The sequence below is a fragment of the Elephantulus edwardii genome, unplaced genomic scaffold (assembly GCF_000299155.1).
Source record: "Elephantulus edwardii isolate Elephantulus edwardi_28Jun2011 unplaced genomic scaffold, EleEdw1.0 scaffold00100, whole genome shotgun sequence".
NCBI classification, from domain to species: domain Eukaryota; kingdom Metazoa; phylum Chordata; class Mammalia; order Macroscelidea; family Macroscelididae; genus Elephantulus; species Elephantulus edwardii.
Genome location: NW_006399850.1, coordinates 7954998 through 7963248, shown reverse-complemented (window position 1 = coordinate 7963248; position 8251 = coordinate 7954998).

Here is an 8251-nt window from a genome sequence, read left to right as displayed (position 1 = left end):
AGAGAGAGAGAGAGAGAGAGAGAGAGAGAGATACTTTTGATGTCATCCCACATGATTCTAATGTTTTCTTCATTTTCTTTATGGATAATCTCTGATTTTTCTTCCTGTATGTTTCTTGTCTTCCAGCTCACTGATTCTCGCCCCACCTTCAATGTTATCCCCTTTATCCCTCCAGCATGTTGGACACTTCTGTTATTTTAGTCTTAATAGTCTGGATAGCATTTTCATGCAATTTTGTTCTTTCCAGTACTGTGTTGGCTGTATCCTCCCTTTCTTGTAATGATTTTTTTTAGCCATTTTACCTCTATATATAATTTCAATTCTTTCTTCAAACTTTTTTATTTTCTTCCATAGTTGTATAAGTTCTTCCTTATTGACATATTTCTTCTGCCTCCCTGTTTCTAAAGTATTTGTTTAGTGCCTTCCATTGTTTCTTTAATCATTTGCACCTTCTTCTCTAGCTGTTCAGGTAACTTCACATCAATATATTTCCTCTGGTTCTTTACCTCTAGGGTATGACTTTCATTTTTAATTCCATCATTTCTTCTGTAGCTCTTTGCATGCCTTCACATCAACACATATCTTCTGCCTTCTTGACCCTGGGGTATTTATTCATTGGGTCAACAATATTCTCTGCTTTTTTGGGGGGGAAGGCTTAATTTGTTTTTTCACAGTGTTTGAAGCTTTCCACTGCTTTCTTGACATTATATGAAGTTTTTCTTCATAAGTACCAGGTTGTTCCTATTGTGTCTACATAAGTTTTAGACCTTATCTTTACTATGTTACTGATTAGTTGTCAGCTTAAAATTTTCAATCTATGGGTAATTCACTCACTTACTTAAAGATCTTTCTGGGAAAATTTGCCTTTCCTAAAGTCCTTCAGGTTCTCTCTGGTCTGCACTGCAGCCCTCCTGGTATCTCACCTTATTTTCGTTCCCTCTCCCAAACTCAGTTGTCCTCCTTTGTCTACACAGTGGCTGAGTGGTACAAGAACAGATGCTCCATTTAAGCAGTTTCTGTCAAGGAAGGTTTTAAGTCAGCTCTCTTTGTCACAGCTCAATGTTCCAACTGAGAAACTGTTTCCCTGGCTTTTAACTCTGTCCCAGACTCTATTGTCCTGTTTGGCACCTGAGATAATCTGTCAGTCACAGAGGCAAGGATCCTCAAATTGAGGTACCCCAAGAAACTTTCAGCCCCTACCACCCTTTACCTGCACCTAACGTGCTGGCTCTTGGGAAGTGTGCCTCATTTTATGGCACTTTCTCTTCTGAACCTAATGTCTTCATTTGTCCCTCATGTAGCATCAGATCACAGATGCCAACTTAAGTTTTTTGTGTGCAGGGAGTCTCAAGTCAGCTTTCCTAGGGTTGTATCCTTTTCCCATATCTATTCAATTCCTATGCTGAGTAAATTATTTGATAAACTGGACTATATGAAGAAGAGTAAGTCATGCAGGGTGAAGAAAACTTATTTGTTGCCTTCTGTGAGGTGCAGACAGCACAAGCTTGCTTCCTGAAAGTAAACAAGACTGTAAGCATTTACTAAACATCAAGCACTACAGTCAGTGTTCAGTATGGACTATATGAACATACACACACACAAACAAAAAAAAACTTAAATATTCACAGCTGTACTAATAAGAAACATCATGATAGATGGAAAAATATTTAAGTTGCAAAATATTAATTTTACTTACATCCACAATATACATCTATGGAAGCAGCAATCAAAAAATCAAAAGACAAACTGCAGAAAAAGGAGAAATCTGCTACATACTTTGGGAATGGTATCAGAAAGGACTTTGTCAGACAAAGTCTCACAATCTTTCCTTCAAGGACTGCTATGGTTGTGTTTTTTGCAATAGAGAATTGTTAGTTCTTTTGGAAGTCAATAGTGTATCTCCAGTATTATCTTCCAACATTATTATTATTCAAAGGCATTGATTTCACCAGGCTCTTCCTTATTCACTGTCCTACTTTCAGATGTATATGAAGAATTTGAAAACATTTTGTTTGGGATCAGACTTACTTTAGTCTTTAAAATGACAGCTTTTCTCTTTAGCACTTGACCTTGGTAGCAGATTCCTCCAGTGCAATAACTCTTATACCATGGAAACTGGAAAGTTTATGCTACAATCAGAAAGCTCTGAATCAAATCAGTTTAAGTAGTATTGCAAACTACTGTGCATTCTGTTACTGTTAATTATATCATACGTTATATTATGCTGTTATTTCATATGCTATGTTATGCTGTTATATTGTTATGTTAATCCCATGACAGTTAAATTGGTCCCCAGTCATAGAATCATATCACAGACATATTCCATAAAGATTTCAAGACTGGGATTTTCTGGAAGCAGATTGCAAACCTTGCCTTTCAAGTAGCCTCTACATGGAAGGGACTGGACATAAGTACATCCACTTTAATCAAGAATGCACTGCAATTGAAAAAGATAACTACTTGATTAGGTCATGTTTTACACACAAAAAACGCATGTTCTTTGTTCTTAAGCCTTCTTCACAATTCCATCAGTATAGAGCTGTTATATGGATGTATATAACTGGTGAATGACATGTTACTAGTTTCTTTTTAACAGTTTAGGAACCCAGTGGTGTACTGTGTTGCCTGTTGAACTAACAGAAAGGTAGTAGTTCAGATCTCTTGCAGCTCCTCAGGAGAAAGATGGACTGTCTTCTCTCACAAAGACGGGTAGCCTCTAACCATAGCCTGATGGTTGGTTGCTATGAGTAGGAATACTGGATGGCAGTGAGGACTTAGGTAATTTTATTTCTTTGGGTTTTTTGTTTTGTTTTTGTTTGTTTGTTTGTTTGTTTTATTTTTAACAGCTAGGACCTCTAGCAATATGCTCACAAAGTGTTTTAGATTGAGATGATATATGTATGCATTCTTCACTGAGGTGGTACCACCTTGAATTTTGAAATATTTTAGTATGAGGTTTCTAACTTTGCTCTTATTTTTAAGTTTGTGTCTACATTTAAAAAAAAGGATGGTTAAATCTTGTTTTATTATATGATTCTTAATAATAATCATCCTACTTCTATCCAGTCAGTTCTAACAAATAATCACTCTGAAGGACAGAGTGGAAATTTTCTTTAGGGTGTTAAAGTTATACATCTTTAAGTAAATGGATTTTCTCACCTTTCTCCTCAGAGCAGTTGTTGGATTAGAACCATAGACCTTTGGCTAATAACTGAATGTTTTAACTACAGCACCATCTGGACTTTAGTATTCATCATAACATCTATTTTTTTTAATTCTCTTTGGAGTATAAAGCATTGTGATTATGTTACATTGCATAATATTCTTACTAATAAAGACAAGATCACAATTAAATAAGAATTTCATTTCTTGGAATAAAGTAAGTAAAAATAGGTTCAATATGCTTGAGGGGAAATACTTGAATTCTTTAAGAAAATTTATAACAAGAATGTTCAAAGTAAATAAAATCTAACAAGAAGGAGACTCACTTTAAGCAGAAAAGTTAGGGAGACAACAAAACTAAATAATTATTAAAATTTTAATACAGTATTTTAAAATTAAACTTTAAAATGTATGATAAATACAATATCAATTTTTTTACATTAACCATACATTTGTATGACTCATCTAACTGGGTTAATTTCATCTTATCTCTATTTAATATTTTGACAAATATGTAATTGGGAATAACAAAATTACAATCTTCAATCTATCATATTTTGAACAGTTTTAATATTCCTCTATATAAAACAAACATGTCTAAATGTGTGTAAAATTAAGCTAGTGTATGATAACTTTAAGTACTGAATTTCTTTATCAAATGTTTATAATACAAAACCAAAAGAGTTAATATGTGATCACTTTATCACATCCTGTCAGTTTAGTTAATGCATCAATGGTCAAATAACATATATATTATTCATTTAACACTACACTTAAAAATTGTAGTTTATAGTTCTTAAAAAACTAAGAAACAAAAACCACCTCAAACTCAATGCCATTCAGTTAAAACTTATACTTGGCTAACTTTTCAGCAAGTGTTCAGGAACTGCAAATCACATGGGAGGAGACTGTTCATTTGGACCAGCAGAGCGGTGTTGCCTCTGAGTTAGTAGGATCGGGAGCTCTAGAGGTGATGCCCATAAAAAGTTGAGCTGCTAATCTAAAAGTGGAGCCTCTCTTGTGTTTCCACTCAAGCAGCTGCAGAAGGTAGATGACAATATCCTCCTGGATGATTTATTATCTCCTCAAGACTGGCTGGAGGGTCAGCTAAAAGTCAGTTCCAACTTGACCACAATGGGACTGATTTCCTGACTGATAGGGAAATATATTATGTACATAATGGTACACAACATATTGATGTGTTGTGTTATGTACATAATGGTCTGTCAACACAGTGAAACTGCCAACAGCTTCATCTTACTTGGATGCACAATTAACACTCTTGGTTACCAGCAGTCAGGAAATAAGGAGATGCTTTGCATTGGGAAAATCTGCCCTTAAGGACCTTTCCAAATTATTGAGGAGTAAGGATGTCAGTTTGAGGACTAAGGAGCATCTGATACAGGCAACAGTTGGATCACTTGCTATGCATCAGAAAGGTGGGCAATAAATGAGGATGACAGAAGAACTGACAACTTTGAGCTGTGGTGTTGGAGAAGAGCACTGACAAAAATGTCTTGGAGAAAAGTAAGACTGATGAGGCTTCGGCTCATATACTTTGGGCATGTTGCTAGAAGTGGCTATACCTTGGAGAGGACATAATACTAGAAAGGTGGGGGTACAAAGAAGGGGAAGACCCTCGACCAGGTGGATTGCCAGAGGCTCTCCTGCAATAGGCTCTTGTGTGTCATGTAGTGTGAGGATGGCGCAGGATAGGACTGGGTTAAGATCTTTAGTTAATAGGGTCACTATGAGTCATACTTGACTCAATGGCACCTAACAACAATGCAACAGCAACAACAACATAATGGTGTGAATATTATTTGGGGGGAAATGTATTTTTAAAAATGACCAAAAGAGAATAAAGGAAAATTAGCAATGTTATCAACAGTTTGTTTATTAATAAAATGTTGCCAGCTTTCTTTTACCAACCAAGCTTTCTTTGTTGTGCTGTTTTTAAAATGAAAATAACAATTGAAAAGAGAAAAAATATTACATTTTGCCATTTTGAAATGGTGCTTAATGTACTTGTTAAAAACAATTTTAATACTTGCTAGAAATACTTCCATTTGAGTAAATTTCCCCTGTGAAAGCCAAAAGATTATAACAGAGCAGGTATTTATCTTACTTTGGTCATCAATTTACTTGACAAGTTTCATTAAGGTACTTTACCTCCAGGCAAGAATGAGTGCAGTGAATATTACTTGAATTACAATCAATGCTGTTCCACAGAGGAAGTTTGTAACAGATGCTGTCTAATTTTTTACAAGACATTCTATTATTTTTTTCTTGAAATGCATGTTCTAAAATAATCTTAGTCTCTTGTGATACAGAGATTGATAAATTAATACTTCAAATTTTCTAACATCCAAATGTGTGAGTAACTTTAGTTGATTCAGTAATTCTTTGTGAAAATTTCTTACTTTCTTATATCTAATAATTTTAAAACTGGATCATTTTAATACTTATGTCTGAAAATAATACTAATCTAATCACAGATTAATTGAGACATAAATAAATATCAAATGTACCTTATATGTGTGCCAATATATAATAATTTCCACTTCTTCTCATGTTGGTTTTTCTCTGAAATTAGCTTTACTCCATATAAAAGGTATGCCTGAGTGGCATTCTCAAACACGTGTACGAAGTGTGATGTCTCTGCAATAACTGAAACTAAATATTCTGTATATGATATTCAATACAGGCTTGTATAATAAAAAAGAACCTGTTTATGTCACCAGTATGAAATAACTTCCTTGTTTGAAAGGACAACTCAAGGAGACAGAGCAAAGACATCTTACAAAGACTTGAAATTAGAAAACCAAAGGGGAAGAATATACTCGGCATTTCTCAAACTGGAAGAAAAGATTAAATCGTAGTTACAATATTGAAGAATTTTATGAACAAAAACTTGAATGATGGAGGAAGCATCCAAGGAAGTTAAATGGAATACACAGAGCCATCGTGTCAAAATGAATTGGTCAACAGTGAACCATTTCAGAAACAAGCATATGAGAATGAACAAGGGGTTTTTAAAGAAGAAACTCAAGTAGTACAGAAGGCATTGGGAAAAAAATACAGCCTGATGAATTGATGGAATATCAATTGACATGTTTCAATAGATTCAGCCCTGGATACATACATCAGTTTGTGCCAGAAATTTGGAAAACAGCTCCCTGGCCAACTGTCTGGAGAAGATCCATATTTGTTTCCATTAAGGAAAAAAAAAGGTAATCCAACAGAATGTGGAAATTATTGAACAGGATCATTAATATCACATTAAAGTAAAATTTTGCTGAAGAATATTTTTTAATGGCTCAAACAGTACGTCAACAGAGAACTTCGTGCCCCTAGACATACCATAACTGGTATCAGATGAAATTTGACTGAAAGCAGAGAATATCAGAAATATGTATGTTTGTGTTTTATTGAATATACAAAGCCATTTGACCAGATTGATCACAGCGAATTATGACAAACATTTAAAACTGTGAGAATCTCAGAACACTTAATTATGCTCACACAAAATAGATAGATAGATAGATAGATAGATAGATAGATAGATAGATAGATAGACAGATAGACAGATATAGCAACAACTGTCCAAACAGAACAAGGGAACACTGTGCTTTTTAAAATCAGGAAAAATGTATATCAGGGTTGTGTCCTATCTACTCAATCTGTATGCTGAACAAATAATTTGAGACAATAGACTATATGAAGAAGAGTATGGCATCAAGATTGAAGAAAAATTTATCAAACCTGTGTGGTGTATATGGCACTACCTTACCTGATGAAAGTGAAGAGAACTTGAAACACTTACTGCAAAAGATCAAAGACTACATCCTTCAATATGGATTACATATCGTCATCATTAGACCAATAGGTAATTTCATGATAGATGAAGAAAAGATTGCAGAAGTTACCAATTATTCTATTTCCTTTGGATCCAAAATCAACACCCATGGCAGTAGCAGTCCAGAAATAAAAAATAACTTTGCAAAAATCTATTGTCAAAGACTTCTCCAAAGTGTTAATAATCAATAAAATTAAAGACAAAAGTACAGCTGACTCAAGCCATGGTCTGTCTTGTCAAAGGTTTTCTATGCTTCTGAAAATGAATAAGGATGGAAAAAGAGACAATACCTGAGGAAGACACAGGAAGAATTTGTTTCACTTTGGTGTAGGAGAAAAGTACTGAATGAATATCCCATTGACTGCCAAAAGTACAAATTAATCTAGCTTGGATGATAGACCAAGGTGCTTCTTGGAGGCAAGGATGGTGAAACTTCATCTCATACACTTTGGGCATGTTGTGAAAGAAAGTCAGTACTTGGATAAAGACTTCATGCTGGGAAAGGTGGAGGATCAGATAAAGAGAAGATCCTCAGTGAGATGGATTGACTAAGTGACGTTAACAACCTTCATCTGTTCTTCACAGGTTCTCTGTGAGTCATGGTTGACTAAGGACAACTCAAGCCAATGAAATGTAGTACATAATTCAACATCAGATTGAATGAAAATACATGTAAGACATAATTTTGCTTCTGAATTCTAAGTTTTCGCATGTGGATTCTTTTCCTATGAATCCCAACCTTAAATTAGAACATAAATTGTTTTATTTTATCACTTGATAAATGAAGATTGTCAATTCCCTAGCATTTAGAGTGATCTCATTTGCTGTTAGATTTCCTCTTGGGCTTTGGAATTGAGAGCCTTCATCATTAAAAATTTTAAATTTCAAAATATAATTCCTTAATAAAAGTAGTTTTTCACAGAAATTGCTTCACCATAAAAATTATGAGTTAAAATCTTCCTCTGAACAATAAGATGTGTGTTGGAGGATCTGGAATTGAGCTTAAATAGTAGTCGATTACAAAGACAAAAGCACAATAGCAATTGTGAGGATAGCACAGGATCAACATTTCCTTTGTCTGTGTCACTAAAAGCCTCAACTAAGTCAATATCTAACATCAGCAACAATCTAGCTAAACTAACAGGATTCTTTCTTATGGAATTAAAAATGTCTCTGATACTATTTTAGTAAATATTGGTCAGAAGGACATGGCAAAAAATAAGGCTCCAG